The 23897-nt window shown below is 39.8% G+C and overlaps 2 long non-coding RNA genes across 3 annotated transcripts; both read right to left on the bottom strand.

Annotated features, from left to right (window-relative positions):
• Positions 1–3009: 3009 nt before the first annotated feature.
• LOC148051601 (uncharacterized) lies at positions 3010–5382 on the bottom strand. The gene is made up of 3 exons (XR_015700044.1): positions 5082–5382; positions 4200–4331; positions 3010–4015 (listed from the first exon to the last, which is right to left on the bottom strand). It is a non-coding gene; the product is annotated as an uncharacterized LOC148051601 (long non-coding RNA).
• Positions 5383–5625: 243 nt separating this feature from the next.
• Positions 5626–23629, bottom strand: LOC148051600 (uncharacterized). Of its 2 annotated transcripts, none has more exons than XR_015699926.1 (5): positions 23563–23629; positions 20875–21014; positions 18110–18176; positions 10456–10569; positions 5626–7743 (listed from the first exon to the last, which is right to left on the bottom strand). It is a non-coding gene; the product is annotated as an uncharacterized LOC148051600 (long non-coding RNA). The 2 variants fall into 2 exon arrangements; XR_015699925.1 differs by lacking the exon at positions 23563–23629 and adding an exon at positions 21341–21449.
• Between the last annotated feature and the right edge of the window lie 268 nt (positions 23630–23897).

Raw genomic sequence — 23897 nt, 5'->3', positions numbered from 1 at the left:
ACGAGTGAGTGCTGGCTCCGATGTGCTGCTGTAGCTTCCTCTTACCGCTCTTCGAGGGTTTTGTTTGTTTGATTGATTTCTGTGGTTGCTTTCCAAAATGTTTCTGGAAGTTTTAGCACCAGCCTTGGGCGCTGTGTGACTGGATGACTCAGAAAGGATAAATATATCTTCTTCCAGAGTTCCCAGGGGTTTGTTACTCTTGGTTCAGTGGTGATAGACTCTGAGAAATGCAAGCATTTCTCTGGCGTGGTAAGAGGTCTGATTTTAATGTTACCTTGTCATATAAATTCAAGAGAAATATATGCATCTGGAAGAGCTGGCTATGACAACCTCAATATCATCAAGATTATGAATTAACTATGATCTCAGCTGACATACTCCATGGAAGCTCACAGATCTACAAATGAAGTAGAAAACACAGGAGTCTGCATTTGCTCGTCTGCTGTGCTCCCCTTGCGTTAAGCAAGCTCCATAAAGGCATCAGAGAACACAGGCAACTCCAAAATGCTACAAAGCCACCGTGGCTACCTGCCGGTCTGATGAATCCAGTACCACAGCTCCCATAAGAACGGGAACAGGAAGAGGCAGTGAAAAGGAATGGGAATAATACAATGTGCTTCAGTTATTCCTAAGTCACCCCAAAGCCTGCTGCATATTATTGCCAGTTGTCACAACAAGGAGTAAAGCCTAGGCTGGTCTAACCAGGGACTGAAAGTCAAGGATAGATAATAAAAGTTCAAGACATCTCTATTCATTTGGTAGAAATCGCATGCGATCATTTAAGTCGTGCTGAATCTTCATTCTGAATGCTTTTTGGTGATTGTTTTGTAAACATTTCCAGGCACTTCCTAACACAAACGAGGGAGGTGACTCGAAGTAATTTCATCTACCATATGTTTTAGATTCAGAGCATCCTTTCGATGAAGAAAGTTAAAGAAAGAAATAAATACCAATGTCCCCTGCTTCCCATACACGGGCATTCCCAGCACTGGAGACGAAAAGGCTTTCCAAGAGGAGGCGAGGCCAGAACCAAGCAGTAATGCAGTTAATCAGAGCTGAGAAAAGAGGCAGGCTTGAATTTTATGGAGGAAATAAGTCCATGTTGAGATTTTAGAAGTAGGGGAACATTCTCAAGAGAGGTGAGAAAAGGGAAATATTTTGATGGCAATAGTTCGGACACGTTGAGCGGAAGAGGGGAGAAAAGATTTGATCAGCAAAGGGGAAGATCTTGAAAGAACCAGTGCATAGGCTAGTGTTGAGACAGCGTCGACTGGGAAGAAGGCTGACTTTTGAGAAAAACACAGTTGTAAGACTTGTGGAGGCTTTAAATATAAGTAGAGGAGAAATGCAGTAACTGATTTCATGACCTAGACAGCAGGGAGTGCTAACAGTAAGAGAAAAATGAAAGGAAGTAAGAATAAAGATATGTACAACTTCCAAACAGCTAGCCTGTAGACTGATTTAACTTTGTCAGAATGCCATTTCTGACGTCTTCACATATTGCACTCAGCATACTTCAGAATACTCAGAGCAACAAATATATTCCTATTTACTGGCCAAAAAATATCAAAAAACGATTCCTTGAATTAAGTGCAAATTGTCTAAATCAGTTCACTGGAACAAAACTATCTGAATAAGGGAAGTTTTGGTTTCCTTTTCAAGCGGAGTTACTTTGCAAAATGTAAATCGCTAATACAAGAAACCCCTTTTTCTTTCTGTCTGTTTTTGTTTTAATCATTTGCAAGAGTGCCAGCATTTCCCAACATTTCCTTTACCGTGTTATCTCGAGCTGCACAGAACATTTATTGTTGTAGCGTGGAAGATCTTGATAAGGCCACAGCTGTGAATGTGACCACTGTGTTTCAGTTGTATGTAACATAATATTTGTTCTCCCTGTTTTTATGGTACAAAAGGCTATTGTAATGATCTTTACTGTTCTCTGTTTACTAAGCAAATTAAGGATGATCCTGTCAGTTCTCTGCCTACGTTCTCTCCAGACATACATTAAAGTGCAAAGCGTTTGCTTCTTGCTTACATTTGGGTCAGTTGAGGGCAAGCGTCTTCTCCAGCCTAGCCCTTCACCATCCCCTTGCTTGAAATGAAGAGAGACATTTCACAGTGGGACTTCAGACCAAATGTGAGCATTTCCAGGCAAGGGGCAAAATCAGCAATTTCAATATTTTTTTCTGCTCACCTTTGCAATTCAGAAGCAGCGTGGGTAGCTTACCGAAGGAGCGAAGGAACACAGGCCTTTCGCTTACAGCCATCCAAATATAGGCTGTGCTGAGAGGGACATGACTGGTTCCCGTGCAGTGGCCCTTCGCCGAATGGAGTAAAACAGGGGCTGGCCTTAGACAGAAGGCAATGCCACAGACGAGCCTCCGCGGCAATCGGAATGAATAGGCAGATGCTTTATCAGATGCCTGTTTGGACAGCACAAATATTTAAATAACTGGCTCCGACAGCTGCTACGTCAGGGCGCGTAGGTACCTGCGGAGCACCAGCTGAGACGCGCAGAGGCTGTGGCTCACCAGGTTCGGGTGGGATGGACACCCCGTGTTTCGGAGATTCCAGCAAACAAAGTTGTTGCAAATAGCTTTCGGAAATACTGTGTTACAGGAAGGAACTTTCACTCAGCCTGGGTCTTTATCAGCTTTACAGCACTATCTTTCTTTCGATGTATTAGCACTAAAATAACCAGTATAAATAACCAGAAGGACTTTTTCACACTTGGAGGACTAGTTTTTCCCTTGGAACTGTGAAATACAATGGATGTGCTACCAGCATTTTTATTTCAAGCAAAATTGATGGCCAATACAGGGCATAGAAACCTGCTGAATTAGGTTAATCTCCTTAATTGTATTTAAGCTTTGGCTCAAGTATATATTTTTCTAGTAATTATTATGAAATATAGTGTGATTCATACCCCAAGTAATGATTAGACATATGCAATGTTTTCATTTATACTTTATGTATACCTTTACTAGTTATTTTGGCTGTAAATACAGATTTAATACATTAATCACCAGAATTAATCAACTATCTTTTTTTTCCCCTGAATACATTTTACCACACCTCATAGGACTGGTTATTGGCATAGAACAGTACCAGAAGTCCAATGATAGCCACAGTCTGTACTGCAGGAGCTTGGTAGTTTAAGATCAACGGGAATTACTCGTGTACAGTCTGGGTTTTGCCCTCACTTATGATATGTGAATATTCGACACTATCCTCCTGTTGGCACAAGCTATAGGTAAGCTCCTTCCCCATCCTGACTTCTCTTTAGAGAATCTTTCTGATTCAGAATTGCAGGGAAGTCTTTCCATTTATAAAAAAACCCAACTGGTAAAATCCAGAGAAAAACAAAAAATGGTATTTCCTGGATGATATCCTGCAGAGACGCAGCTTCTCGGTTTCTCCATTGGAAAACCATCTTTCCTTCAGCTCAAATTTTTCCTCTGTGATTCCACCTTCCACGGCTAAGTACCGCAAAGGAGAAAAGAGCGCTTCAATAGCTTAATCAGCCTGGAAGGCTCTTCTGTCCCAGCCTTAGTCACGACCTACCTGTGTTTCTGTCTTTGAACGACAGTACCAGAAGGCCCAGGAACAGTTTGGGTTTTTAACCCTCTCTAAGCTGGGTTGCCAAAATAAGCATCGAAGTGGTGCCACAAACAAACTCACTACTTCTCCGTGCAAACTAGTAGTCCGACTGCAAAATTATCATTGGAAATTACTGGTACATTCACTTCTCTCATTAATTTTGGCCATCAGCATAAAACGTCAGAATCAAGGAAAAATATGACCAACACATGAAATGAAGTATATATAAACCCAGCAAGAAATGGTAACGGATATTAATAGACAATAGGCAGACAATAAGTACAGGCACTCACCAAGGAGAAAGCTTGGGTCGCCATACCCTGGGAAAAACAGTGATCGGCAGTATATACAGAGTGCAGGTTGCAGCTAGATGTACTATCACTGCAGGCGGGCAATGCAAAGGGTGGAAAAAACACTATTACAGAGGAAAAAAAGTGGCATCAGACATAGGAAAAAATTCCCCATATTCAAACATCATTTAAAAGTAATTTTCAAATATTTTTTAAGGTATTTAAAATGTAAACAGCACTTAAAGATTTAGACAGTATTTTAAAGTATTTTAAAAGTTTTTGAAGTATTCTAAAAGTATTAATTTATACCAGTATAAATTCAGGATAATCGAGAATTAAGAAATCATAGGACTCTGAAGGAACTTGGTAGGTCTGATGAACTCCATCCTGCAGCGAGATGGGTGACGAAGTCAGTGTGTATCCTCCCGGAACCCTTCGGTACTGCCACAACAGAAATATGAAATAGCGTTTGTTACTGCTTGGAGGAGCTGCTGTATCCCTCTTCCTTCTCGCACAAGTGAGATTACAGAAGAGCCGTAACTATGCAGACAAACTATACTACTAGTGAAAAGATGCATTTAAGGGAAAACTCATTTCATCTGATGTGTAGGAGTAGGAAAGCACGTTGATACTTTATTTTAGGAGAAGATTCGGGTACTAATTTCTATCCTGTGATGCTGCAATATTCTAATGAAGTTAATAGTCTGGAGATATATATGTATTTTTTATGCATACTGATATATATGTACATACACACATACAATGGATAAAAGATTCTAGTTCTTGATAATTAAGTGGATACATGTGGAAGACATCTGGACCACCCAAATTCCTGCTTGGTTTCTATAAGGTCTTGTTCCTTTCAACAGTTGCTGAATCCTAAGTTATCACAGCTTTTTAGGCATGCTTGCTGTAATTACTGTGGTGCTGGGACATCGTGCATCAAATCTCTGTAAGCCCTTTGGCTGCTGCCCCTGGGTGCTGTAACAAGGAAGGAACTGAAGTAGAGTTTTCCTTTATTGATATAAACCCTTCCTAACATCCTGTGCTGGATAAATCAGGGTTTTTATCATCACCGAGACAATGTAAAATGACAAGAAGCAGAAAATAACATGGAGGCAGCACGGCTGAGTATAGTATCTGTTGCCAGAAAAAAAGCAATAAAAAAGAGCGTAACCCAGAATATCCTACCGGTTGCAAAACTGCTGCAGACGACAGAGGCAATCCATGCGATGGCGTGGGTATAGCTGTGCGTACGTAGGCTGTGTCTGGCTCCTGCTATCCCCCCTCTCTGTGGCAGGGGCTAAATTCCTTTACGTGCAGGTCACGATGCTGCCACCGCACCCTGCTTTCCTCCCACGCTGCTGCTACCGCTCTCATCGCTTCCTGAAATTTAAGAGGTGACTCAGTTGGAAGCAACTTCATGTATTTCTCTGCACAAACATGAGGATGCCTGTTTGTGGACAGACAGCTGAAGTGTTCATGACATTCCTTGTGTGAGAATCCCGGGCTCCTTCATTAAGGAAGCAGTTTGGGAGTGACAGCCTCGATTGGCCTCGGCAACAAAAGGTTATAGATTACACTGATCAAACAACAATTGCTGGCACCGTGCATGTTCAGGGGTAATTTCACGGTCAAAGATTAAACCAAGAGGCATTAGAGCTGTGCAGTGTTGACCAAGAATTTTCATCTCTTTAATTATTATTATACACATATAACTACAAACCTCTGGAGGGCTCCTGCTTCTTGTAGGCTCTGTGTGCTGCTGCGTTTGATGTATCAAAAGGCAAATAACCTCCCAACTAGAGGACAGTAGTTGGGTTTCATCAGGAGGAGAAGATCCCGGTGCTGTACATTGCATTAGTGATGCTCCAGCCTTCAGAATAACCAAGAATAGAGGCACTGCAAAGGGCCACCCCAGATAAAAGCTTCTCTCCTAATGGAGTGCAATTTTCTCTCCTTCTGTATGGCAGGGAACAAAATGTCATCCCCATTTGTTTCTCTCTTCTTTTTTTTTTTTTTTTTTTTTTTTTTAAAGTTACTTAAAAAATGTCAAACTATATAGGTACACCTGTATTGTCATTTACAAAAGCAGAGATCCATGCCTAATCCTCGTACGTGATTTGTATCAGTGTGTGTCAGAGAGATCTTTCCTGGTCCTTCTTTCTCCTTAAACTATATTCTGTTCGTACTCATTCAAAGCCCATTTTTTTAATAGAAAAAAAACTTTCTGAGATTTCACAAGTCGCAGAAACAGGCCACTTCGAATTCTTTGTCAGGATTTGCAGGGCAGGCATTGAAGAAAGTTACTTTAAAGTATCCCTTTGAACAGCAGATCTCTTGAATGATTCACTTCCACCGCATTTCTACCAGAATTCAGATAAATGAATTGATTTTTTTTTCCCCCTTTTTAATCCTATTTGAGTTTTGAAAGATTGGTAATTATTTAGTCTTTGTTTCACGCTACATACTGCTAACCATGGATTTGTTTGGGGGTTTGAACGTTGCTTGTAGAAAACAGAAGGTGTCAAACCCTAACTAGGTTTCATAACAATGCCATTACATAACAATCCAATTAGGAGCTTGCTCGCTGCTATTAATAGCAGCTTCCACATCTAAATCGCTTTGTGTAGCGCTACAATAACTGGCAAGAAGAGGCTGCACATTCGTTATTCATTCTCAGAAGAGAATAAATAAACTTCACGGCGATTTATGAGATGCAGAGTAATATGCTGTTTATTAGTTGCCAGGCTGCTGCCTCTTCAAATGCTCTTTGCCTTCCCCGACTCACAGGAGATGCTCAGACCCAGCGGACTGTTGTTGCAAGCCTCCTATGTAGATATTTATATCTTATATGCATCTCTTGCAGAAGGCTACCAGAGACAGAGCTCAGACCAAGGCAGTCTGAAGCCAGGAACTCTTTTCCTCTGGAATAGTATCTATAACTCGGTATTATGTTTCATGTTTACATTGACTGCCATAACGTAATTAATTCTCCAGTGATGGCGATGTTTTACTGTGGTTCACCTGGAGTTCCACCCCAAAGCTGGTTGTCATTGTCCTCCATTTCAGCTACTTCATGCCGCTGGCTACTGCTGGCTGGACATTTGTCCTGCTGCAGCCACTCGAGCACAGGCACGTACACGCGAGTCAGAACTCTCTTGCAAAAAAAAACTCGACTGAAGTTTTCATCATATTAAGTTGGTTGAGCTGCTGACCACAGAATCTGATCCAGACCTTTTTGTAACTTTCTGTACAAGACTTTTTTTTTCTTTTCAAAGGAGAGATCAGATGTGATTTCTGTTTTAAAAAAGAGCTACTTTAAGAGTTGCAGCACGTGAGCTAGTTTGATCTTACACTCCTCTGTTCCTGAATTCCAACGTGGAAGTAATGAATTCGTGAAGAGATTTTTCCATGGCCTGGTGACAACCTTCCACTCTTCACACAGAAATTTCCTTTTATATCCAGCGTCCCATCTGATATAAAGATGGGTCAAATTCAGATATATACATGCTTCTAAATTAATTTCTTCTTCTGGGGTCCATATTCTCCTCTCCTTGGGTAACTCCACTGCTCCTGAATTTCAGACCATTTGAGCTTTTGCATCTCTCACGCTCCTCATCTCTTTACTGTATCATGCTCCCCATCAGCTGCTGCCTACAGGGACATAACAGTCTCTTCCACTCCTTTTCCCGAGGCACAAGTTACTTCAGAATTAAGGATCTGCTTACATCAGTACAAAATTAATGGGCATGACTGAATATTGGTTCAGGATTCTGCTTCTGCGTTGCTTCCTTGTTGGTGTAGTTGTTCTTCAGACCCTCTTTACTTGACCTACAGATATATGTCCTCCCTGGGGAAAAGAAAAAAGAAAAAAGAAGAAAAAAGAAAAAAAAAAAGAAAGAAGAAAGAAGAAAGAAGAAAGAAGAAAGAAGAAAGAAGAAAGAAGAAAGAAGAAAGAAGAAAGAAGAAAGAAGAAAGAAGAAAGAAGAAAGAAGAAAGAAGAAAGAAGAAAGAAGAAAGAAGAAAGAAGAAAGAAGAAGAAAGGGAGAGATTTCCAGAGCCACCTACATAAGTTAGTTAAAACACAGAAAGACCACGCACATTCTTTCCTGGGCATATTGAACCATACAGTGTAAATCACTAACAATGTTTTTTCTTCCATCTGTCATTTAATTTCTTCCTCCTATCAATGTTAGTGCTTTCCTCTCTCTTACTGCAAACTATTTAAAGTTAATTAATCAATGTAAAATGTAAAACTGAAATATGAACATGTGAAATGTGAACTCTTTTTTATGTCCCTACATAATCCCTAGTGTTCTGCACAAGTATAATAGTAAATATTTTTCTTCTGTTTTTCTTGCTATCATGACAATGTATTAATTTTGTATGTTCACATATTAATCATCCATTTCAATGAGATGCAGGATATATTTGGCCCTTTCTTACACATTTATATACCTGCAGAATATACAAGAGTGCGAAGCAACTTGCATACAATGATGGGGAATATGCGGTCTCTTCACCTTTCACATTCGTGGCTAACTCTGCATGAAGCAAGTTATGGCTCTTTTGGGTTGCTGGTGGGAAAGCAGACAAAAAATGGTTAGGCTTAAGATGAGATTACAGCACTTTTTGTACTTTCACACTGAAGGTACAGCTACTCCAATGTGCGAAAATGAACAAATGTACAAATGGCAATCTGAAAATCTGATATTGCCATTAATGGAATGGTATTTTTTGGAATCTAATGGAGATAAAGCTTCCTTGTGGCACAAAATTACTTCTCTGCCTGCTTACAGAACAGAACTACATGCTGCTCCAGTGCCTGACTTCTTGCCCACTGTTCATATTTCTGTTTTGCTGACTCAAGAACTGGGTAGAAAACAGCGGTCAAGTTTTCTTTCTGAAAATACTTTAAAAGATACTGCCTTGATTTTGACATATTTCATGTAAAAAGGGGGAGAAAACTAAATTAAAAGCAAAGAAAGATTTGAATAATAGATTTTCAAAACTCGGTAAGCCATTCAGAATTGGAACAGTCTGAACAACTCTGAATCCTGCCTGACTTTCAAAAGAGCCATTGCAGGGATTGCATTAAATTAGGCTGCTATTCTCCCATTTTGCTGAAAAAATGAGTGTCATTTTTTTGTGTAGAATACATGGATAAGATAAGTTTTAAAAATGCCTGGCAAAGTACTTGGCATAGAAAAGCAGGCTTCCCACTTAAACCCAGCGAACAGATTCACCTCTGGTGTAGATCTGTCGAGTGAAAGACTTACGGAAAAATAAATGACTGTGACCCATTTTGTTTTATAGAAAATGTGGATCTGATGCTCGGATAAAGAACCATGTATTGTCAGAGTGCTCAAAGCTACTTATATGAGAGAAGATTGCTTTATAAGCAAGGATTTGTAGGATCAAACTAGCATAAGAGCATAAGACATGCTGCGTCAAACCATCGGCCTGTCCGGCCCCGTATTTTGTCTCTCACAGTGGCAGAAGGAAAAGCCATGCAGGCATCGGAGCAGAGACCCTAGTCCAGTGCTGTCCCCAAACCACATGTACAGCTGACTTTTTTAACAGTACATACTATATATTGCATATATAAATAGTCAATAGGGGATGGGAAGAAAGCAAGGGGATAACGTAAAATTTTCCCGTTCACAGAGAGCTACATTGAGTTTTAGAAGATGCCTCTTTAAAGGAAACCATTCAAAGCACTCACAAATAGTTCATTCAATAGTTTACTGAACTCTTGATACGAAGGTAACTTTAGCCAGCGTTACAGCTGCCAGTTTGGTAAAACACACTGGTAGCCCCCAGTAGCCATCATGTACACGCACAGAATCATAGAATCGTTAAGGTTGGAAAAGACCCTTAAGATCATCGAGTCCAACCGTTAACCCAGCACTGCCAAGTCCACCACTAAACCATGTCCTCAAGCACCACGTCTACCCGTCTTTTAAATATCTCCAGGGATGGAGACTCAACCCCTTCCCTGGACAGCCTGGGCCAGGGCCTGACTGCCCTTTCGGTGAAGAAGTTTTTCCTAATATCCAACCTAAACCTCCTCTGGCGCCGCTTCTCTGGCTTACTCTCCGAGACAAACTCATTTCTTACTCCGCAGCGGTCTTGTTCGCCAGCCATCGCTAATGGGCTCGTTAGTGGGAACTGCGAGTGATGGGCTGCTCCTCAGCCTCAACCAGCACTTTTCTGAGCAGCAGCAGGTCGGCTGGGTATCTTGCAAATGAAGAGGCATCACATAAGCTTTTTGGTGTCTTGATGCTAGCTTTATCTGCTTTGTGTACAGCACCGATAGTATTTCAGACACAATTAAAAAAATATCAAACCATTCAAGCTGCTTTTCGCCTGACAAACCTGCAAGTGAAGGATTAATATGCCCCAAGAGATTCTGAGAGATAAAAGCTTTCTGTTTAGTTCAACAGCCCTGCCAAAGAGTTTAGAAAGGCTGCTTCCTAAGCGTTAAAGTACAGCCCTCATCTGCGTTTATAATTTAACGTCTCTGGAAGCATGAACAATAATAGCTTATGAATAAACTCACCCATCAGCTGTAAAAAAATAAGTTTATCCATGATGTAGGACTGCTTCTTTACTTCAGGATGTGGAGACAGGACTCTAGTTGTATAGTTTCTTTTATCACCTTCCCAATCTCAAGCTGAAAAATAAGACGACACCGATTTGACCTTGAAACCTCTGACTTGAGGACAAGGTATTTTCTAGATGATTAAAGTAAAATAGTTCTATGCAGTTCTCTGCCCTCCCTGCAGTCATTTTCAAGGTTTACTCATTTCTTCTCAAAGCAAAAAAAAAAAAAGATTAAGAACACCAAGTAGCAGTAATGGTGCTGGCTTTACCAATTACACACATTTTGGGAAGCTCACAGAAACATTACAAGTTTCTGGTGTGAAAAAGACACCTGCTAATAATAAGGCGAGGGCTTCGGTTGAGATTTAGACACTTTCTCATGGTGTGTTGTCCTTAACAGGTAGGGCTGAATATCAGTCCCTAATATTTTTCCCAGTACAGCACATTTGCTCTGCCTTTCAGACTTTTTTTAAGGTGGGTGAACACGTTTAGTAACTGAACTACTCGTAAGGGAATTATCTCATGTGTCTCTCCAGAAGGAAAGCATATGCTTTTGCGCAAATTATTTATAAGCAAATGCCATAGTTGAAGTTATGGGCATTACAGATACTGTTTGTCAGTTGAAATTTTTATCGAGTTGAAAAGTTAAGTTACCGTAAGCTAGTGAATGGAATAACACAAACCAGGGAGATTCAAGGTAGAAGTACCCCCCGGTTTTCCTAATGATTAAACAGGAGACAAACTGCTGAAGGTCCGAATGTTTCTCTTTTGATGCTCCTAAGACAACACCGTCTGCTCTTCTCAACGGTATTTTCATCGTATCCGAGTTGCTCGGCTTAGCGCAGAGGTGACTGCATGAAACGTAATGGTCTGTTTTATGGAGGGAGTCAGCCACGGTGATCTATTGAGCTCTTCTGGCTTTAATAGCTGTGACCAGAGAATTTAAATGTTGCCAGCAGGTAATGAGTTTATCACAGAGAAGCCGGCTTTTTAGGGGAGCCTGGGTTCAGTCCTGCCTGTGATTAATTGCTGGCTTTCCAGCCAAGCCTTCTGGAGAGGTTATCTGCTGAGAGCTTGAAAACTACCTGGTCATCATTAAAACTGAAAGAGCTCATTTAGAAAGGCAGTGGTAGGGAGTGAATGGGCTCCCGTAGGAAACCCTGGATCGGAGAAAATAATCCAGTTGATATGCAATTCAAAGGTATACAATCTGCAAGGATAATCATGTAGGAAACAGATAACCCCTGCAACAGATCCGAAGCCACGAGATGATTGGTATGTTAAGCTTGTGGCCAACATTTTTGGTTAAAAACTAAAAATAAAAAAAAAATTAAAAAGAAAAATATTTTTAAAAAATTAAAAAACAGTGTAAAAAACCTGGGCTCTATTTCCTGTTGAGCCAGGAAAAGGTTTAGTCTTTCTTGAGAAAAAATAGGAAATAATTGAAGAAACCCTGAGGGTACTGCTGTACAGAAAAACATGTTTATAAGGTCATTATATAGTTGTATAAAGGGCTATTTTCAGTTTATGAGTTTTGTATTCATTGCAAAGATTCAGATAAGTCAGCAAAGAATCATCCAAATATTCTTGATAGAATTTTACAAATATATTTTTTGGAAAAAAGAAAAGGATTATCTCTAACAAATTGTACACTGAAGAAGCATGAATAAATTGATTATGATAATCTATAGCGGCCTAAACCAAAAAGATTGCTTGCCACCTAAAATGCACAAATGCACAAGATGAGTTATAATGCTACCAAAGTAATGGCCTTGGAGAGGGAAAATGGGAAAGAGGCTGATGAGAGCAACGCGTGTAGAACAAAAGTGGTTCTATTTCATGCCATCAACAAGTCTGTATTTGCTCGCTGACCCATCTTTAATTAACTTAGAAATACTCTTGCTTAACTGAGTATTTCCTGGTTTGTTTCTTTTTGATCAGATTCCTAAAAATGAACAGAATGGATTGAATCCATGAAATTGCAATGTGGATGACAACTTTTGAGGAAACGGGAAATCTCAGCAAGAAATTTATGAGCTACTTGGGTTTCTTTCCGATTTTTCTTATCTGATTCCTTTGCAGGTACGCCTGCCTACAAGCCTTGTCTTTGTTCTAGGCATGCCACACACAGAAGTTAAACGTATAGGACTAGAAGGATGCTTCTGGGCCATTTTAGTCTTTTATACGGCCAGGCTTCACCTCTCATCTTACTCTGCTAATCAGATTACAATTCTGCTCCATGCCAATAGACATTAACTGTTAGAAAACTTTGCTTAATATCCAGCCTATACATATCCATTTTCAGCTTGGAGCCATGTTCTGTTCCAGTGTTGTCCTTTAATTTCCATTAAGCTTATCCCCAAACGCTGTTAATACCACTTCTGTGCTGAGCGTGCAATTCCATCCTCTTTCAGTCTTTGTTTTTAGTCTCTGATCAGAAGATAGGTCTTCCTTTTCCCTGTCATCCTCGAATCTTCCCCTGGCAGCTGTTCAGATTTTATATTCTCTTTCTCAAATACGGTAAAGCCAAATCCTACTTATTACTTATAATTACATGTTTAAATTAATTCTAATTATTATTTGGGGGGACATCTCACCAGCCCGTCTCTATTTCTGCTTAAAATAGAACAACATCTTTATATCTGTATCGATTCTGATAAATTCTAGCACCACAAATCCCATATGACTATCACCTGAATACGATAAAGCCAAGCCTATCTGCAAATGGTTGTTTCTGAGTGATCAAGGACACTAGATGCTCAGACATCCAGTTAGAGACAGCCAAGATTCAACGGGGATTTAGTCCAAAAGAGGAGACTCTCCCCTCCCCATGGAAGAAAAGTGAGTTTGGACTATGGCATGAGTAGAGCAGAGTATAGTAGAGTCGAGTACAGTAGAATAGAGTAGACCAGACCAGACCAGACCAGACCAGATTTTTGATTCATCAAAGCTTTTCCTCTTACCTGTGTTCTCCTTTCACTCGTAAACAGTGATAGAAATAAATTAATTCTGTGCGAAACGGTTGTGTTTCTGTCCCCCATTTTGTTTAGAAAATACAATCTACCTAGTGGTTTTTTCCATTTAGTGAACTAGTAGACCACTTCACTGTATATATATTGCATATATATACAGATATATATCATACTGATATATTTCCTAACTAATCGTTTCTTAAAAATAGTCTCAAGTTTCTGCTGTACAGCTTGTAATGAAACACCATGGCCCCAAATCCCTCTTTTTTCTGACTTTAGCAGCGTATTACTGTATTTCCAAGGGAGATATATATGAGTTACAATGTTTGATTGTGCAATAATAGCTGTTCGGGGATTTACAACCCTTGCTATCTCTTTGTTACAAAGGTACCTGCCAAACATGTGAGATTTTCTTTCAGGAAAAACAATTAGCCATGCACAATGAAATCATGGATTATTGCTATTTTGGAACTTTTCCGAACTTTTGGCAGGGTTGCTCTGGAGACCCATATAACCTCTTGCTGCAAGCCTCTTGATGGTTGGGACCCTATAAATATCAAGGTCAAGAGCAATCTCTGCTTATAATTGTCCAAAGAAATATGTTTCTGGCTCCTTTCATGATGTCATTGACCTTGAGAAAAATAATTGCTAAGGTTAAAATGTCTCTTGGTGATCTGTTGAGCAGTAAAATTGCTTACTCACAGTCATGACAACTCCCTCAGGGCCGGTGTTTGTGACCTGCCAACTGCCTGACTGCGACTATTAGTTTTGGAGGTTGGATGGTTTAGGAAAGGTTAACATAAATTCTCTGCATTGATCTCAGATTGAGAGCAGAAATGCCGCTTTCTTATTTGGAGATGGATCAGTGGAAATAATTTTCAAATACTACTGATTATTCATGAGCTGAAGACAATCGCTAATTCCTTGCAGCAGCAGAATTTTCTCATTTAAAATGAACATCATTGTTCAGAAATAACTCCCAAATTACCATCTCATTTGCTTTCCCCAAAAGGTATTAAATATGATCAGTGTGTTCGTACAGGGAATCAAACAGATGATAGAAAATTAGTCCATAGCAAACAGACTGACTAATAGAGTTTTGAAGGGAATTAAGAGATGCACAGGGCAAGTTTGCTTTCTTGACGTGGTTTTAGGCTGTGCAGAAAGTATCTCAGAAGCCTGACCTGGAGGATTGGAGGGGAGAGATTTATAATGTGCAGCCACGGACTGCCAAGCACCCCAAGCTGAGAGAGTTTAGCCTGTCTTACAATGAACTGAGATTAATTTTAGGTTCCGCAGTAAAAAATAAACCAGCGGGAGTATGAATGGTCTTCCTGGAACAAGGACATGTGGTCAGTGTATCGGAGTGTTACGTTTCTGGAGCTAACAGGCAAATCGGTATGGATAATAGTGCACCTTATAATTACCCAATAAAATTTCAGATAGCTCAGAGGGACATAGAAGAAAAGAATATTTAAAGGATCTTATTAGAAATCTCCCCTGTCCCACAGGAGAAGAGAAAATCCCTAAGTGCACCATTGGCTGCGTAAAAAGTTTTAAGGCGTCTTGGATAGTTCTCAGGGTGAACCAAGGGTACACTGGTAGGAGACCCTTAAGCCAACACAGAATGGAAAAGTAGAAACAGGAAAGAGGGAGCAAAAATCACTTAGCGGGAGTCAAGATGACAAGAAAAATACCAAGGAATCACTTAGCCAAAGTGAAGACGTACTTTAAATCTATTGCAGTGGATAAATACAAACAGTTGGAATTTTGCATTAGCTAGCACGCATCCATTTTAGCTAGTATCACTTGCCTCTGGTGGGGTTTGAGGAGTTTGTTTCTTTGTTTTTGTTCTTTACAAATGAACTGTTAAATCACTGACTGGAGCCAGAATCAAGTAGGTAAAAGGGAAGTAATATCGGTACCCTATAAAAAATGTAGGTAGTCATGTTCTGAGATGACGACAAATTGGACACTTACTGTCTTGAACAAAGCTCTGCAAACTGAAGCACAAAGAGGAATTCATCATTAGTTTCTGCTACAAGAACATCGTTGAGCACGAAGAGTGGGACTAGGTACCTATCTATAGTCTGATGGCTGCCTCAGGCCTCTACTACTGACACAGCCTTGGGATTTCTACAAATTATAAGAGAGTCCCCAAACTCAAAAAGCCATTTCCAACACTGAAGAACGGTATATTTTAGTTGGTGTTTAAGAGAGAGGTTTACAAGCCAAAAATAATTTTATGCAAAATGAGATGTGAGAAAAAGAGTTAAATTGAAGAAAGTGACAGCCAATGGAGAACTTAATAAAAAAACTTCTCATAGATGCCCTCAAAACCACAAGCTTGGGCTGAAAAAGAAAACTGCAGGTTTAAAAGTAGCCTGGCTTTGAAAGAAGCAAAAGTCACAATAAAGCAAGAGAAATGTTGCTGCTTTCATTGCCTTGGAAGTCAAGCTGCTCATTTAAACAGCACAGCCTTCGTTCCCAAGCATGGGCTAACCCACGTAACAGAAGGAGAAAGTGATAGCAGTGAATATAAGTGAAAAATTACACTTTAAAGAAAGGGCAGAAAATACGTATGTGGCAAGCAATGTTGAAACACTGAAAGCTTTTAAAATGTACTCTTGGTCCCTACACTAGCCATGGCAGTTTCAGACCAGTTTGGAAAGCAGTAGCAGGAGTTATCGCTCACACCACCCCAAAAGCACTTTGTTTCCAGGAGTTATATGTTCGGCAAGGTGAGAAGCCGTGAAATAGCAAGAGTAGGTGGCCCATTAGAAAGCAAAGAACAGCCACCTTCCTCTTCTGAAAAGTAAAAATGAAAATGCCATTTTGAATATAGAAAAATATAGACAATTTCAGTAAATACAGCTGTCTGGTAAAAAGGCCCAGTGCCTGTTTCGAGCTTATTAATGTCAATGGTAGGTTTTTGAATCTGACAATGAGTAAGGACACTCCTTTTCTGGGTTGATGTAAGGGTCTGTCCCTTGGACAGAGTAAAATTTTACAGTGATGCCACGGGGTGACCTTCAAAGCTGGCCTTTCCAGAAAGAACCGTAAAGGATCGTCTGATATACCAGAGTCTCGAGTACAAGGTTAGCAAGAAAGCAACGCACGCAGTGCTTGGCCCAAGCTCCTTCCTCTCGCCCGAGTCAATTATATATAAATTCAATTGGATTCCTATGTTCTCCTCGTCTCCTCTCACAGCCTTTCATCAAACAGTCATTTAAAAAGAAATATTTCCTTCCTCCATCACTTGCTAATGTTTGTCGGCATTAGCTGAAGTCATCAGCCCAAGGTGTGAGTCAGCTAAGAGAAAGAAAATCATGGAGCCGGATCACAAGGCTGCCCATTTTTGCTGAACTTGGTGCTTTATTTCCGCAGCTCTGCTGGATCCCACTCGTTCAAACCTTTACATTTCTTGCCAGCTCAGAGGCTCCAATTTCAACATTTTCTTTACGGTAACTCTTAGTTGTGGCAAGCCAAATGTACATATTTTTCAACATAGATAAACCCCCTTCACTCGCATCTGAGAATAAGACTAATATGTGAACATTCAATACATCTTATTATTAACATGGATACAAACAAGGCAGCCAAGTCAATAAATTACATGCGATAGGCTTCTGCCAGCGGCCGAGGAGGAAGCGAATGCACAAAGGTACATATGTTAGGTGAGGCTGAGTCCCTAACAACACATCTGTGGAAGGGAGGGAGAGAATAAATCTTTTCCTTACTCTCAGTGGAAATGCATTAATCTTGCCTCAATTAGGCTTTTCTTACCTATTGCTTTTCCCCTACGAGCAAGCAAATAAAAACTGTAGTAAGGAAGGAGAGGGGAGAGCCACAGCCAAGGCAGAAAGTTAAGAAAAAAAAATGTAGAAAATCATTCTTTCAGAGCAAGAGACAGTTAAGATATTGTGATTAAGCAAAGCCCAGCTCCTCTCTGATCAGTTTATGACTTTACACAGCTTACGCGCTACATTTTCTCTGCCCAGAGCCAAACAGCTAAAAGTAATCCTTTACAGAGCGTTTTATCAAACAAGGAGAACGAGGTGACTGTCATGAAGAATGGACCCCCACTTGTAAAGCCATTTTCTCTGTCAGTCACTGAGTCCTGGTGTTTTCTTAACACAGCCCTAAGGGCAAAGATCTGTTTATTCTCCCCTCCCACTCCATTCGTTTTGGGCGTCTGAAGAAGAAACATATTCCGTTTTCACTCGTGTAGCGTACAGACTGCCTCTCGTGTTCAATGACAGAAAGACACAGTCATTTATGTTCAGGGTGCCTGGTTCACGCTTACGCAGGTAGAAATTCCTGCGGTCTGGGTAATGCAAATGTTTCTTCATTGTGGAATTCTCTTTATAAGGTGCTGACAATTGGTGATCTGCTAACCCAATAATACAAGAGGGTATGTTTGTACCCCCATGGTAGAGCAGGTAAGAACACTGAGGCGCATTCGTACGTGCCTTAGGTGCGTGGAAAGTGTGGATTTAGAGGGGACCTTCACAGGCTTCAAAGTGTAACCTTCAGAGCCTGTACTCTTCAACAATTTTGAGGCATGTTAATAATCTCTCATGAGCAAATGACACAGAATGCAGAAATAGCAACAAAAAATATTCACAGATTTCTTACCCAAATGCTGTTTCCATTTGTTGAAATCACATTCTACTGCGGTCAATGAGATCTACCTTTTCTATTTCTGCCAAAAAAAAAAGAATAAATATATCTTCATCTGTCCGTCCATCTATCCATCATCTTCTGATATATCATAGCACCACAAATCCCTATAACCATCATGAGATTAACACAACGTTCACACCAGGTAGGACCCAGCTAATACCTTCCTTCCTCGTCATCACGCGTCCCCTGGGAAAGCCCGAGCCTGAAGCCAGGCGGAGCCCCACTTTCTCTGGCCCTGGCTGAACCCTCACCACCTCGGGAAGGTCGGCTATTTCCTTCTGCCTTGCTTTGGGATTTCCACAGCCCTTTCTCGTCCTCTGCCGTGGTTCCAGTCTTCTCTTCCTTTCTCGTCTCCCTTCCATTGCATCACGTAATCCCTTCCCAGGTAAGCCGCCCTGGAGCAGAGCAAATAAGCCTGAACGCCTGTCGGTTTTACTGCTACAACACTGTTCTCCTTGACTTGGCATTCTACCACTTTCTCCACCCGATTTCTATTTAGAGCTTCAAGTCTTCAAGGCAGGACCTGTCTCATACTCCATGTTTTCACACCACCTAGCACAATAGCGATCTATTTTGTGACCTTCAGATGGTCTTTTTTTTTTTTTTTTTTGTCCTTTGCTTATATAATGCATATGATTCATTAATATGAAGTCTCCTGCAACACAGAACATCTGTTTTTGTTTTTTATTTTTTCCTTATTCTGTGAAGTTGTCAAGTCAGCTTTGGGATATTTTGTCTAAACTTGATCCTTAGGAAGTTGATGTAACTAGGATGGGAAATCCTTTCCAATTTCATCTTTTGGGGATAATCCCATATTGATATATGCTATTTTCTGATTAGATGCTTGTGTTAGGAGAACATCTTTCATAGTTGTGTCTTTCATTTAGTTTTGGAAAAGATAATCCTTGGGTCATTAATGCTTTCTATGGTACTCTTGAGCTTGGCAGAGTTTTCTTTCCTTATATTTCACAGCAATTTTTCCCCCTATGTATAGTCTTGGAAGGTTTCCTCCATCTGTTTGTATTTTAATGCTTGGATGAGGCTCTGTATCTTGGGTGATGTGGCCATTTCTACATAGGGCATTATCTGTTTTGCCTTTAAAAATGTACCAGCTTTGCAAATTCGAGGCTAATGATTTATAGCCCAAATGCTGCTAACTGTCTCATTACTGGTCAAACAATGACTTTTTTCAAATGTCAGATAACAGATGGTGAAGAGAAATTTTATTTCCTCTTCTTCCAAATCCACCATTTGAGCTAGCAGGGAAAACGTGAGAAGAGGGGAGAGCTGGACACATGCTTCAGATTTTAAATATATTTGGTTTTAATCAGCATTTGACTATAGAACTGGTCAGGTTTTAAATGTTAATTGCAATTTTTTTCCCTATCCTGCTCAAAATTTCATACTCTGAAATCTGATTCAAAACTGACAAACTGTTTATAAAGTTCATCTGCTTTTGTCTTTAAGACGCAGTGATGTCAAAATACAGTTGGTAAGTTACTTTAAGTTTTTAATCGTGAAAAATAAATTAAGCTACATCGTAAAAAATGTGTTTATGTTTTTTTCTTAGCAAGGAATTGCTATTGCTACCATTTCCTTGTAGCAAAGTGTTCTCTTCTAGGAAGATGAGATAAACAGCTGAAAAAACGTCTATGGGATACACTTCGTAATCCAGAATCTTATGTATGGTCTAGAAACATTACCTAATCTTTAAACATTGCATCATGTAAGAGATAATTAGTACTTATATTACATCTATGCAAAGGGATGCATATATTTTTGTCTGTCTGTCTGTCTCTATTAGATTATTACATTGCCGGTGGTATCCCAAGGATAACATACTTGAAAAGTACAGTTTGTAGCAGACGCGAAACGGTGGGTGAAATTTAGCTCAGGCTAAGTCCTGTTTGATTTGGACATGGGTGATACTCCTGAAGGACTGAAACTTAAACAGATGTTTCCTGTTGCAATGACCTTCACCATCACCTTTGTTTCGATCTCTGTGTTTTATTCTGAATACATGCAAGGAGTAAATACACAGTATTCCGCTGGAGTCAACAGCATCGACAGAGTGACTGGTGATACGGTCTGTTTTATTCTCTGAATGTCTCTCATAAGACTTGGTCCAACTAGATGATAGCGTTAGATGTATGTTTTTTCTAATTGAAATCGTTATCCGTCATGAAATCTTTATAATGAACTTTACAATTTTAAGTCTTTATCAAGATCTCTATTGATGTTATTAGGAATTTTACTTGAATATGTATTGAGTAATTGTTAAATATTGGGCATTTATAAATTGTCTTGACCTTGAAAGTAACTATGTATTTTATTGGGAAGGAAGATAATTGATTATGATAAGAACCATAACTATGTAATTGATTATATAGTGGAAGACATGTTAATGTACAGATCTTGCTATCACAAAAAAATTGTATATAGACAAAAAGAAGAAAATGACAGAAAAGTCCCATCTAAGAAATGCATGTTATGGCTATGCTACAGCCAGAAGGTTCAAAGAGTACATGAAATTCCCGGGAGAGACGAGAACCAAGACTGAATAGATTATTCATCTACCTTTTCTGATGTATTTTCTGAGTTGTTTTGTTCAGAGAACAAGGAAAATGTTTGGTTTATTCTTATAGTTAGTGTTGGAGATTTTTGTGTACATTCTCATTTTTATAGCAAAACTCTCTTGTCACTTCAAATGCACCCACCTTTTGCATGTTCTCAATAAACGTCCCTCAGGAGTAATGAAAATGTTCTGTCTCATTTTTGAGCAAACCATGGCAACATCTTCTGTTCACTTCTGGTCCAAAACTTTCCATTAGTGGAATCTGAATCGCTTCTTTGCTACCTTGATGGAAAAGGACAGGAAAAGATTTAAAATTTGTTTAAGTAATTTAAATAACAGCAGCAATTCTTCATCTTTCTCAGCTGCCTTGGCCAAAGCTTATCCTAATGCTCCTCCAAATACTTGTATTCTGCCCTGCACGTTTAGCTGATGCTAGCAGATGCTTAGCCTGCGCGTCAGCCCTCCGGGGATGGAGCCATAAATGTCTTCCTCAAAACTGCATCGAGCACCATTCCTCTCGCAGCAAAACTTAATGACTTTGCATAGGAATCAAAAAACAAATGAGGCCCCTCACTAAGAGGAATTCAGGTTATAGTTTACTTTCTTACCCTTGCATGAACTCAGCCTTCTGCAGCCACTGCAAGGCTTTCTCTCTTTAAAATTTATGTATTCCGTGGATGGTGCTCATGGCATCTTCTGCCAGGGATGAAAGGCAACAGGGCGAAACCAAGCCCTGAACAACCATTTTATTTGATCACCTTGTATAGAGCAGGTCTGTAACCAAAGGCGGCAATGATTTTCCATTAAACTGAAGGCAGACAAAAAAATAAGAGGATTGAATAAATCAGTCTAACCTCTGTGAAACGAATGGCCTGAGTGGGCTATGTACTGTTCTTGTTGAAACTGGAGAGTTATGTTTATAGCCCTTGGCATATGATTGAGTCGTGGTGTTAAGTGTTTTGTCAGTGTTACGGTTTGGGGCAAAGCTTAAAATGTGCTAGAAAGCAGAGGGTAAATGAAAAGGTATGAGTTGTTTTTGTTGGTGGTTTTTTTTTTCCTGAAAACTCAGTTTTAGAGCTAATCCTATGCTTTGCGAGAACCTGATTCATGATTTCTGCGTGGCTGGGTTTGGCAGGACTCAATGTTTGTTACCAGCGCAGTGTTGCTGCGAGTGCTGCTAACAGTATCCTGAGTGGTGAAACAAAGAAAAGATGAACGATATGTTCTGAAGACTGAAAATTTGCTAAGGAAATTTGACTTGAGGAAAACATAAGAACATATTTTCTATTCATTTTGGTGACATAGATAAATATGAAACTCAGGAAAAAAAAAGTTTTGTAAGGTTGGATACACTGTTAATAAAAAAAAAAAAAATCAGATTATAAATACCAGATCCTCATGTAATGTAATTCACTTTCCTTCCATTGATTTAAGCAAGTACTAAATTGACTTAAAGGCAGCCATGTCAGCTTCTATCACCAAGGGGTTTGGTTCTGAATATCTAAGAACTTGATTTGCTAAAGTCTTTTATATTTATTGTTCCCATGTTGCACAGAGAGGCTGGTCATATCTCAAGCAAAGCGCAGTCTGCCGAACAAATGAACAAAACCCAAATCCCTGACCACATCACCTCAGTTTAGATCATTCTGTGTGGGGACACGTATGGGTATAGAAGTACGTTTTTAATACACACACGCACACACATAAAAGCGTATATAAATAAACAGAATTCTATAAATAAATTATATCTAAACACATGAAAATAAAAATGACAACTTCATTATGATGACTTGATCACATGCCTTGTCTTTGCTCAGTCACGTGCATTCATTCATCCTCCGTGCTGGCTCGCCCCTGAAGTAACGAGGTCTGTAACCAGCAAGAGAGTAACTCCTCTAAATCTCAAAGTACAGTAATCCAGGATTTAAAAAGTAAAGTGGTACCATTACAGCAGATAATTGTAACTCAGGAGAAATAGGTCAGAGCTGCAGTTCATCTCAACAGTGCTACCAACAAATGAGGTCAGGTTTTGCTTTCCTTTATTGTGCTGTTGCTTTGAAAGAAAAGACCTTTTTTTCTGTATTGAAACTGCACTCCCAAGCAGTAACACTAGAAAAGATAAGAGTAGAAATTAAATCTCTGGTCTGCGTGGCCTTAGGTATCCAGTCCCTCCTCAAATACTGAAGGCTTCCGCTATCTCCCTTTGTGCTCTCCACCCAACACATGCCCAACAAGTAAATCTTTCTGTGCTCTTTCTAATATTTCTTATAAAATTACATGTATTGTTGCAATTGAGTAGCATACGGCATGCATGAAAACATAATAGCATTTTCCAAATATCCTCGGCGTAAAGAAAGATAAACATGCAGGCTCATTCATAGCATTCTCTATCACTGCCTGTGAGTGCTCTGGTTACTTATTAAAGAGAAGTTGTCTCTACAGAACTACTAAAGGAAATGAAAATAAGAATCCCAGAGTTTTCTGTAATTGCTTTTCTGGAATGTAGTCATTCAAGAAGGAATTTTGTGCAGCTGGTAAAGGCGGTGTAACTACAAAAAAATACAGCCTTCCTATAAATTCTCTATGATCCCTAAGGAAACCTCAGGAAACAGGCTATTGCAATGCAGATTTGCATGGTTCCCTGAAGAACACTGCACTTTCACAAATCCTTCCCTGAAGAGATTTAGCTTTTCAACGGTTTACACTCAAGTACAATTAATTTTGATGGCCCCTGCATGCCTACAAGTCTAACGTTTAGATTTCCTATCAATTAGCACATGAGACTCTTCCTGGGTCACTACTTTGTACAAGCTACCATGGCCGTACTTACTTTCCAGCCGCCTTCATCCTCTATGTAAATGATAAGCTTGAAGCACACCAGTCTCTCCGAACCAGCTGAAATGTAAAGAAACCGCCACTCAATAGTCAGTTAAGGGTTTTGCTGTCCAGTATTAGAAGCGGGGAAGAAATACACGGACACCTCCTCTGTTCTACATCATGGGATACAAATTCAATTTTGATTCAAAGAACAGAACTTGTGCCTCATACCGTTGATGTGAATAAGACGACTCATTTGCAAGAACGCAGGTGAACCACTGCTGCAGTCTTGTTTGCAAGCATTTACTGATTCGTGCTTTTTGTTAACAGCAAGTATTTGGACAGATG

Source organism: Nipponia nippon, unplaced genomic scaffold, assembly GCF_047370975.1.
Source record: "Nipponia nippon isolate SJK-2023a ecotype South Korea unplaced genomic scaffold, ASM4737097v1 scaffold_6, whole genome shotgun sequence".
Taxonomy (NCBI): Eukaryota; Metazoa; Chordata; class Aves; order Pelecaniformes; family Threskiornithidae; genus Nipponia; species Nipponia nippon.
The sequence above is the reverse complement of the archived record's forward strand: the minus strand, read 5'-3'. Positions and strand labels throughout refer to the sequence as shown.